General features: G+C 50.8%; 1 protein-coding gene across 2 annotated transcripts in view; it reads right to left on the reverse strand.

Moving 5' to 3' along the window:
• Positions 1-9,957, reverse strand: part of pik3c2b (phosphatidylinositol-4-phosphate 3-kinase, catalytic subunit type 2 beta) — a 226,824-nt gene extending 216,867 nt beyond the window's left edge. Inside the window, exon 1 of one of the 2 annotated variants that reach the window (XM_072480072.1) lies at positions 9,749-9,957. The gene's annotated coding sequence lies outside the window, so the exon portion shown is untranslated. Of the gene's footprint in view, positions 1-7,675; positions 7,792-9,748 lie in introns of those variants that run through there. The other variant, XM_072480073.1, reaches the window with a different exon arrangement.
• Between the last annotated feature and the right edge of the window lie 291 nt (positions 9,958-10,248).

The raw sequence follows: 10,248 nt of genomic DNA on the forward strand, positions 1-10,248 counted from the left end.
ACGGCGCCGTCACCAGTGCTTGTCGGCTGGTTCCTTTGCAGGACGCCATCTCCAATCTCTTCCACGCCACTGCCTCCCCTTCTCCCATCCACTTCCACACCATTGAGATATTGGCGGTCCAGTAGTATTCACTTAGGCTCGGTAGTGCCAGCCCCCCCCCTATCCCTGCTACGCTGCAAGAACCCCCTCCTCACTCTCAGGCTCTTCCCAGCCCACACAAAACTCATGACACTTTTCTCAATTTTCTTGAAAAAGGCCTTCGTGACCATCACCGGAAGGCACTGAAACACAAAAAGGAATCTCGGGAGGACTACCATTTTGACCGCCTGCACCCTACCCACCAGTGACAGGGGCACCATGTCCCATCTCTTAAAATCCTCCTCCATCTGTTCCACCAACCGCGTTAAATTAAGCCGATGTAAGGTTCCCCAACTCCTGGCTATCTGAATCCGTACCGGAAATCTCTTGTTACCTTCCTCAGCGGTAAATCATCTATTCCCCTGCTCTGCTCCCCCGGATGCACCACAAACAACTCACTCTTCCCCATATTCAATTTGTACCCCGAAAATTCCCCAAACTCCCTGAGTGTCTGCATTATCTCAGGCATCCCCTCCACTGGGTCCGCAACATACAGCAATAAATCATCTGCATACAAAGATACCCGGTGTTCCTCTCCTCCCCGGAGTACTCCCCTCCACTTCCTGGAGCCCCTCAGTGCTATGGCCAGGGGCTCAATCGCCAATGCAAACAGTAACGGAGACAGGGGGCACCCCTGCCTCGTCCCTCTATGAAGACGGAAGTAGTCAGACCTCTGCCTGTTAGTGACCACACTCGCCACCGGGGCCCTATACAGCAGCTGTACCCATCCAATAAACCCTCCTCCAAACCCAAATCTCCTCAGCACCTCCCACAGATAATCCCACTCCACTCTGTCGAATGCTTTCTCGGCGTCCATCGCCACCACTATCTCCGCCTCCCCCTCTGGTGGGGGCATCATCATTACCCCTAGCAACCTCCGTATGTTCATGTTCAGCTGTCTCCCCTTAACAAACCCAGTTTGAGCCTCGTGGACCACCCCCGGGACACAGTCCTCTATCCTCGTCGCCATCACCTTGGCCAGGAGCTTAGCATCTACATTTAAAAGGGAAATGGGCCTGTAGGACCCACACTGCAGCGGGTCTTTTTCCTTCTTCAAAAGGAGCGATATCGTCGCCTCCGACATAGTCGGGGGCAACTGCCCCCTTTCCCTGGCCTCATTAAAGGTTCTCGTCAAAAGCGGGGCCAGTAGGTCCATATATTTCCTATAAAATTCCACCGGGAATCCGTCCGGTCCCGGGGCCTTCCCCGTCTGCATGCTCCCAATCCCTTTTACCACCTCCTCCATCTCAATCTGTGCTCCCAGTCCCGCCCTCTCCTGCTCCTCCACCTTCGGGAATTCCAGCTGATCCAGGAAACACCTCATTCCCTCCTTCCCTTCCGGGGGCTGAGCCTTATATAACCTCTCATAGAATGCCTTGAACACCCCGTTCACTCTCTCCGCTCCCCGTTCCATCTCTCCCTCCTCATCTCTCACCCCACCTATCTCCCTCGCTGCTCCCCTCTTCCTCAATTGGTGGGCCAGTAGCCGACTCGCCTTCTCTCCATACTCATACTGTATACCCTGTGCCCTCCTCCACTGTGCCTCTGCCTTACCCGTGGTCAGCAGGTCAAATTCCACATGTAACCTTTGTCTTTCCCTGTACAGTCCCTCCTCCGGTGCCTCCGCATATTGCCTGTCCACCCTCAAAAGTTCTTTCAGCAATCGCTCCCTTTCTTTACCCTCTTGTTTCCTTTTATGTGCCCTTATGGATATCAGTTCCCCTCTGACCAACGCCTTCAACGCCTCCCAGACCACTCCCACCTGAACCTCTCCATTGTCATTAAGCTCCAAGTACCTTTCAATACACCCCCTCACCATTAAACATACCCCCTCATCCGCCAATAAGCCCATATCCATTCTCCAGAGTGGGTGCTGTTCTTTTTCCTCTCCTACCTCCAGGTCTACCCAATGTGGAGCGTGGTCCGAAATGGCTATGGCCGTATATTCCGTCCCTGTCACCTTCGGAATCAGTGCCCTTCCCAAGACAAAAAAGTCTATCCGTCAGTATACTTTGTGGACATGGGAGAAAAATGAGAACTCCTTACTCCTAGGCCTACTAAATCTCCAGGGGTCTACCCCTCCCATCTGCTCCATGAAGTCCTTGAGCACCCTGGCCGCTGCCGGCCTCCTCCCATCCTGGACCTCGATCGGTCCAGCCCTGGATCAAGCACTGTATTGAAGTCTCCCCCCATTACCAACTTTCCCGCCTCCAGGTCCGGGATACGTCCCAACATACGCCTCATACAATTTGCATCATCCCAGTTCGGGGCGTATACGTTCATCAGAACCACCGCCTCCCCTTGCAATCTGCCACTCACCATCACATATCTACCCCCACTATGGTCTTTGCCTCAAACAGTACCCGTTTCCCCACTAAGATAGCCACCCCCCTATTCTTCGCATCTAAACCCGAATGAAACACCTGTCCCACCCACCCTTTACGTAGTCTGACCTGGTCTATCAGTTTCAGATGCGTCTCCTGCAACATAACCACATCTGCCTTTAATTTCTTTAGGTGTGCGAGTACCCGTGCCCTTTTAATCGGCCCGTTCAGCCCTCTCACGTTCCACGTGATCAGCCGGGTTTGGGGGCTCTTTACCCCTACCCCCCCCCCTTGTCAACTAGCCATCCCCTTTTTTAACCCAGCTCCTCACCCGTTTCCCACGTACCCGTATATCCCCCCGACGGTGCCCTCCCGCCTCGACCACCCCATCCCATAACAGCTCCCCCTTCTCCTTAGCAGCAGCAACCCAGTTAACCCCCCCCCCCTCCGCTAGGTCCCCCTCTAGCATAGTTCCACCCCCCATGTTGCTCCCAGAAGTCAGCAAACTCTGGCTGACCTCGGCTTCCCCTGTGCGAGGCACCCTCCTTCCTGCGTCCCTGTTCCCGCCATAATTACCATAGCGTGGGAACAAAGCCCGCGTTTCCCACTTGGCCCCGCCCCTAATGGCCGGCGCCCACAGTTCCTCATGCTCCCCCCCACCCCCCCCAACATGGGGAAGAGAGAAAAGTTACAGGATCACAAAATTAACAAATTGAAAAATCATCCCCCCCCCTTCCCCTTCCTTGCCCCACATAATCACCCCACCACTTTGTCCCAAAAGCTCTTTCTCTCGCCAGACTATTCCAGCTTCTCGTCCACAATGAATGTCCACGCCTCTTCTGCCGTCTCAAAGTAGTGGTGCTTCCCTTGGTTTGTGACCCACAATCTCGCCGGTTGCAACATTCCAAACTGGACCTTCTTTTTGTGAAGCACCGCCTTAGCCCGATTGAAACTTGCCCTCCTTCTCGCCACCTCCGCACTCCAATCCTGGTATACGCGGATCACCGCGTTCTCCCACCTACAGCTCCGAGTTTTCTTCGCCCATCTGAGAACCGTCTCCCTGTCATTGTAGCGGAGAAACCTCACCACTATAGCTCGAGGTATTTCTCCAGCCTTTGGTCTTCGCGCCAGAACTCGATAAGCTCCCTCCACCTCCAAAGGGCCGGTCAGGGCCTCCGATCCCACTAGCGAGTGAAGCATCGTGCTCACATATGTCCCGACGTCCGCCCCTTCTGCGCCTTCGGGAAGACCCAGGACTCTTAAATTCTTCCTCCTTGAATTATTCTCCAGTACTTCCAGCCTTTCCACACACCTTTTGTGCTGCGCCTCGTGCGTTTCTGCCTTCACCACCAGGCCCTGTATTTCATCTTCGTTTTCAGCAGTCTTTGCCTTCACGACCCGAAGCTCCAGCTCTTGGGTCCTCTGCTCCTCCTTTAGTCGTTCAATCGCCTGTAATATCGGGGCCAACAGCTCCTTCTTCAACTCCTTTTTCAGCTCTTCCACACAGCGCCGCAGGAACTCTTGTTGCTCCGGGCCCCATAACAAACGGCCACCTTCCGACGCCATCTTGCTTTGAGCTTGCCTTCCTTGCCACTGCTCCAGAGGATCCTCCGCAATCCGGCCACTATCCTCTCCCTTTTCCATGCGTGTCCGGGGGGATTCCCTTCTGGTTTACCGCACAGTGTTTTTGCCGTTTAAATTGCCGTTGGGGCTCCTGTTAAGAGCCCAAAAGTCCGTTCCAACGGGAGCTGCCGAAACGTGCGACCTAGCTGGTCATCGCCGCACCCGGAAGTCCATCAATAACATTCTTTTAGCTTTCTTAAATACTCGCTGTACCTGCAGAGTAAACATTTGTCTTTCATGCACTAGGACACCCAGATCTCTCACCATTTGAATAATATGCTTCTTCTTTATTGTTTGTACCAAAATGGACAATTTCACATTTGCCTACATTATATTCCATTTGTCAGATCTTTTGCCCACTCACTTAACCCATTGTAGCTTCCTTATGTCCTCATTACAATTTCCTCTCCTTCCTATCTTTGTATCACCGGCAAATTTTTGAACCATGGATCTAAGTCATCCATTTAAATCGTAAACGGACGAGTCTCCAGCACTGATCCCTGTGGCACACCACTCGTCACACCTTTCCAAACAGGAAAAGACCCAATTATACCAAATCTCTTGTTATTTAGTCAGTCTTCGAACCATGCCAATATGTCACGCCCCACACCGTGAGTTTTCATTTTCCCACAACCTTTGATGTGGCGCCTCATGAAATGCTTTTGGAAATCCAAGTACAGTACATCAACCGGTCCCCCTTTATCCATAGCACATGTTACTTTTTCAAATTGGTTCAATTCTCTCTCGCAAAACCATGTTGGGGCTGCCTGATTGCCTTCAATGGAACCCTCCCCGGACCTATGGAATTTTGGAATTAAATTAGGATGTTTAAAACCAACATACCAAATACCTCCCCAGCCACTTCTTTCAAGATGAAGTCTATCTGGACCCGAGGATTTGTCAGCCTGCCGCCCCAACAACTTGCTCAACACCACTTCCCTGGTGTTTGTCATTGTTCCGTGTTCCTCTGTACCTTCCATTTCCTTGCAGCAGCTTATCTCATTTTGTCTCCCTACAATCCTTTGTTCTACAAAATTCATGCTTGGCATCACCCGACTATGATTTCTTGCTTTATCGCATTAAATTATGCAGCACAGCTTTCTCTTCTTCTTGGGCAGTACCTCGAGGTCGAGGATGATTTGCTTCCACATCAGGTTGATGGGATACTGATAAGTCCAATGCAAGACCTGCGGGCTCGGCCACATGCAGGACTGATGGTGCTAAAAAGGTCGGGCAGATGAGTTGTTTGCACGGTAGCACAAGTGATTAGCATTGTGGCTTCACAGCTCCAGGGTCCCAGGTTCGATTCCCCGCTGGGGCACTGTCTGTGCGGAGTCTGCACGTTCTCCCCGTGTCTGCGTGGGTTTCCTCCGGGTGCTCCGGTTTCCTCCCACAAGTCCCGAAACGCGTGCTGTTGATAATTTGGACATTCTGAATTCTCCCTCTGTGTACCCGAACAGCTGCTGGAATGTGGCGACTCGGGGATTTTCACAGTAACTTCATTGCAGTGTTAATGTAAGTCTATCTGTGACACTAATAAAGATTATTAATATTGGAGGTTTGTGCGCTCTGTGCACCTCGACTTCGCCTCTTCATGGTTCCATAGAACATAGAACAGTACAGCACAGAACAGGCCCTTCGGCTCTCGATGTTGTGCCGAGCACTGTCCGAAACCAAGATCAAGCTATCCCACTCCCTGTCATTCTGGTGTGCTCCATGTGCCTATCCAATAACCGCTTGAAAGTTCCTAAAGTGTCCGACTCCACTATCACAGCAGGCAGTCCATTCCACACTCTAACCACTCTCTGAGTAAAGAAACTACCTTGGACATCCCTCCTATATCTCCCACCCTGAATCTTATAGTTATGCCCCCTTGCAACAGCTACATCCACCGAGGAACTAGTCTCTGAACGTCCACTCTATCCCCCTCTATCTTATAAACCTCTATTAAGTCACCTCTCATCCTCCTCCGCTCCAAAGAGAAAAGCCCTAGCTCCCTCAACCTTTCCTCATAAGACCTACCCTCCAATCCAGGTAGCATCCTGGTAAATCTCCTTTGCACCCTTTCCAATGTTTCTATCCTTCCTATAATGAGGTGATCAGAACTGCACACAATACTCCAAACGCCTTACTAAAATCCATGTATACAACTCAACTGCTCTACCGTCATCTACACACTTAGTTACCTCCTCAAAAAATTCAATCAAATTTGTGAGGCAAGACCTACCCTTCACAAATCCGTGTTGACTATCCCGGATTAAGCTGCATCTTTCCAAATGGTCATAAATCCTATCCTTCAGGACTTTTTCCATTATCTTCCCGACCACCGAAGTAAGAGTAACTGGCCTATAATTACCAGGGTCATTCCTATTCCCTTTCTTGAACAGAGGAACAATATTCGCCACTCTCCAGTCCTCTGGCACTATCCCCGTGGACAGCGAGGACCCAAAGATCAAAGCCAAATGCTCTGCAATCTCATCCCTTGCCTCACAAAGAATCCTTGGGTATATCCCATCTGGCCCAGGGGACTTGTCGACCCTCAGGTTTTTCAAAATTGCTAATACGTCCTTCCTCAGAACATCTACTTCCTCCAGCCTACCCGCCTGAATCTCACTCTCATCCTCAAAAACATGGCCCCTCTCCTTTGTGAACACTGAAGAAAAGTATTCATTCAACGCCTCTCCTATTTCTTATGACTCCATGCACAAGTTCCCACTACTGTCCTTGGCTGGCCCTACCCTCACCCTGGTCATTCTTTTATTTCTTACATAAGAGTAAAAAGCCTTGGTGTTTTCCTTGGTCCGACCCGCCAAGGACATCTCATGCCCCCTCCTAGCTTTCCTCAGCCCTTTTTTCAGCTCATTCCTTGCTACCTTTCCCTGACAGTTTCTGTTCCCATCTTATGCTCCCTAATTCTTGCCTAATCGCATCATAATTACCCCTCCCCCAATTATAAACCTTGCCCTGCCGTATGGCCCTATCCCTCTCCATTGCAATAGTGAAAGACACCGAATTGTGGTCACTATCTCCAAAGTGCTCTCCCACAAACAAATCTAACACTTGGCCCGGTTCATTACCCAGTACCAAATCCAATGTGCCCCCCCCTCTTGTCGGCCTATCCACATATTGTGTCAGGAAGCCCTCCTGCACACACTGTACAAAAACTGCCCCATCCGAACTGTTCGACCTATAGAGGTTCCAATCAATATTTATAAAGTTAAAGTCACAACTACCCTGAGACCTCCACACCTATCCATAATCTGTTTTGCAATTTCTTCCTCCACATCTCTATTACTATTTGGGGGCCTACAAAAAACTCCTAACAATGTGACCACTCCTTTCCTATTTCTTACTTCGGCCCATATTACCTCAGTAGGCAGATCCCCTTCAAACTGCCTTTCTGCAGCCGTTAAACTATCCTTGATTAACAATGATACTCCTCCACCTCTTTTACCACCTTCCCTACTCTTACTGAAATATCTATACCCCGGAACTTCCAACAACCATTCCTGTCCCTGTTCTAACTATGTCTCCGTAATGGCCACAACATCGTAGTCCCAAGCACCAATCCACGCTCCAGGTTCACCTACCTTATTCCGGATGCTCCTTGCATTGAAGTAGACACACTTCAACCCACCTTTCTGTCTGCCGGTACACTCCTGCGACCTTGAAACCCTCCTCAGTACCTCACTACTCTCGACACTGGCTTCTGGAACACAGCTCGTTTTCCCAGCCCCCTGACAAATCAGTTTGAACCCCCCCCCATAGAGCCGTAGCAAATTTCCCTCCCAGGATATTGATGCCCCTCTGGTTCAGGTGCAAACCGTCCTGTCTGTACAGGTCCCACCTTCCCCAGAATGTGCTCCAATTATCCACGTAACTGAAACCCTCCCTCCTACACCATCCCTGCAGCCACGTGTTCATCTGCACTCTCTCCCTGTTCCTCATGTGATGTCGTTCAATGTCTTCATGAGTGAACCTTCTCCAGTGTGGTCGATATCAAGCCAGGGTCTCCCATGAGTCAGTGTGGCTGTTGGGCCCCTTTAGGGGTGTTTTGAGGACAGCCCCAAAGCACTTCCATTGTCCTCCTGGGAGCTCCTGTCGCAACTGACTTCAAACTAGAGCTGCTTCTGGAGGCTGGTGTCAGGCATACGAAGAATATGTCCTGCCAAGAGGAGCTAGTTTTGAGTGATTAGCACCTCGATGCAGGGCAAGTAATCTTGGGAGAGGACGCTGCTGTATGCCTGCCTTCTTACCACCCGATTCGGAGTATCTGGGGCAGCACGGCAGTGGTTAGCACAATTGCTTCACAGCTCCAGGGTCCCGGGTTCAATAACCGGCTTGGGTCACGGTCTGTGCGGAGTCTGCACGTTCTCCCCATGTGTGTGTGTGGGTTTCCTCCGGGTGCTCCGGTTTCCTCCCACAGTCCAAAGATGTGCAGGTTAGGTGGATTGGTCATGCTAAATTGCCCTTAGTGTCCAAAATTGCCCTTAGTGTCAGGTGGGGTTACTGGGTTATGGGGGTAGGGTGGAGGTGTGGGCTTGGGTAGGGTGCTCTTTCCAAAGAGCCGGTGCAGACTCGATGGGCCGAATGGCCTCCTTCTGCACTGTAAATTCTATGATTCTATGATCTTACAAAGGCACCACTGGTGACATATCTCCAGTGCTTTAAGGTGCTTACCTGCTGTAGGTTGTGCTAGTCTCTGAACCTCGTGCCTGGGGTAAACTACGATATTAATCTCCAGAACAGCCAGGGGCAACTCATTTAAGCCCATCATGCCCTGAGCCAGTTCTTTGACCTTCCAATCTCTTCCCCAGTTCCCTGCATTTTTCCTTTTCAAATTTATAATTGAATGCGCTTTCCCTTCCAGACAAGAGCATTCGAGATCACAACTCGCTGCCTTCAAATAAAAATCTCATCCCTCTCCCCACCAACCCCCCCCCCCCCCCCCCAAGTCGTTTGTCAATTATCATTCACCTTCCTTATTTTTCATAAATACGGTGTTGCCTCTTAAGTTAGTTTTTCAATAAACATCCCCTTGCCCCCCTCTTTATATCCCAGCCCAGCGCTGCCTGAAATTGACGCAGAAACTGGCAAGAGATGCCAGTTTTCCACGTTAACAGAGCAGACCTTTCATTTTATCCCCCTCGCACATACCATCCACTCACACACACATACTGACCTTCCCAATCATGATAGGACTGCCCCGTCCCTCCCCCCCCCCCCAAGTCAGAAAATCTTGTGAACAAATCCGCACCTAATCAACCGCATCCACCACCACCCCCCCCCCCCAAAGCGGGGGTACAGTCCCTACGATACCCCAAAATACATCATCCAGAAAGCAGGCTGTGAGTTAAACTGGCGACCACACATACCGAGAGAGACAGAGGGAGGGAGATCTGCATCACCTCTCTGTCCTCTTCCCACCATACAATGAAACAAATGTGTATCAGTCTCCCAAGTATCGATCCACCTGCTCGGTCGCTACATCGGGGAGACTCACAGAATGGAGAGGAATTAAATTCCTCGCACCCCTCCCCAATCTTCAATCTCCCCCCGCAAACCTCAACATAGGCTGAGCACAGAGCAAATCTCATAAACCCCCCCTGACTCTCAGCAATAACTGCAGTAAACCCGCCCAGAATAAACCAGAAATAATTTACCTTGCTTTCTTTTTCTCCCGCTCTGTCTCTCTCTCTCCCTCTCTCAGTACGAAGCACGGAAATTAAATAGCTTATTTTCTTCCTCCCATTTAAAGTCCCCGATGGGATAAAACGATCTAACCATCTCTTGGGTCTTTTGTGGTCTCCATTTCTCCGGCTTCACAATTAACATACACAAAGTGTGTGTGTGAGAGAGAAAACCTTTTCCGGTCTGCCAAAACGGGAGATGAATGACAGAGAGAGAGATGGTTCAGGGCAAGCTGGCCTCTGGTGGACAAGCTCGGGAGCTGCATCAAGGACAATGTCCCTCGGTGGGGTGGGGTTGAAGCGATTGGAGTGAGATTCGCTCTCTGACTGGGTCCCACTCCCCTCAAGAACAGCAGAGATCCAATCGGTTAAATGGGCAGCACGGTAGCATAGTGGTTAGCACTGTTGCTTCACAGTTCCAGGGTCCCAGGTTCGATTCCCGGCTTGGGACACTGTCTGTGCGGAGCCTGCTC

The sequence above is a fragment of the Scyliorhinus torazame genome, chromosome 17 (genome assembly GCF_047496885.1).
Source record: "Scyliorhinus torazame isolate Kashiwa2021f chromosome 17, sScyTor2.1, whole genome shotgun sequence".
Lineage (NCBI taxonomy): Eukaryota > Metazoa > Chordata > Chondrichthyes > Carcharhiniformes > Scyliorhinidae > Scyliorhinus > Scyliorhinus torazame.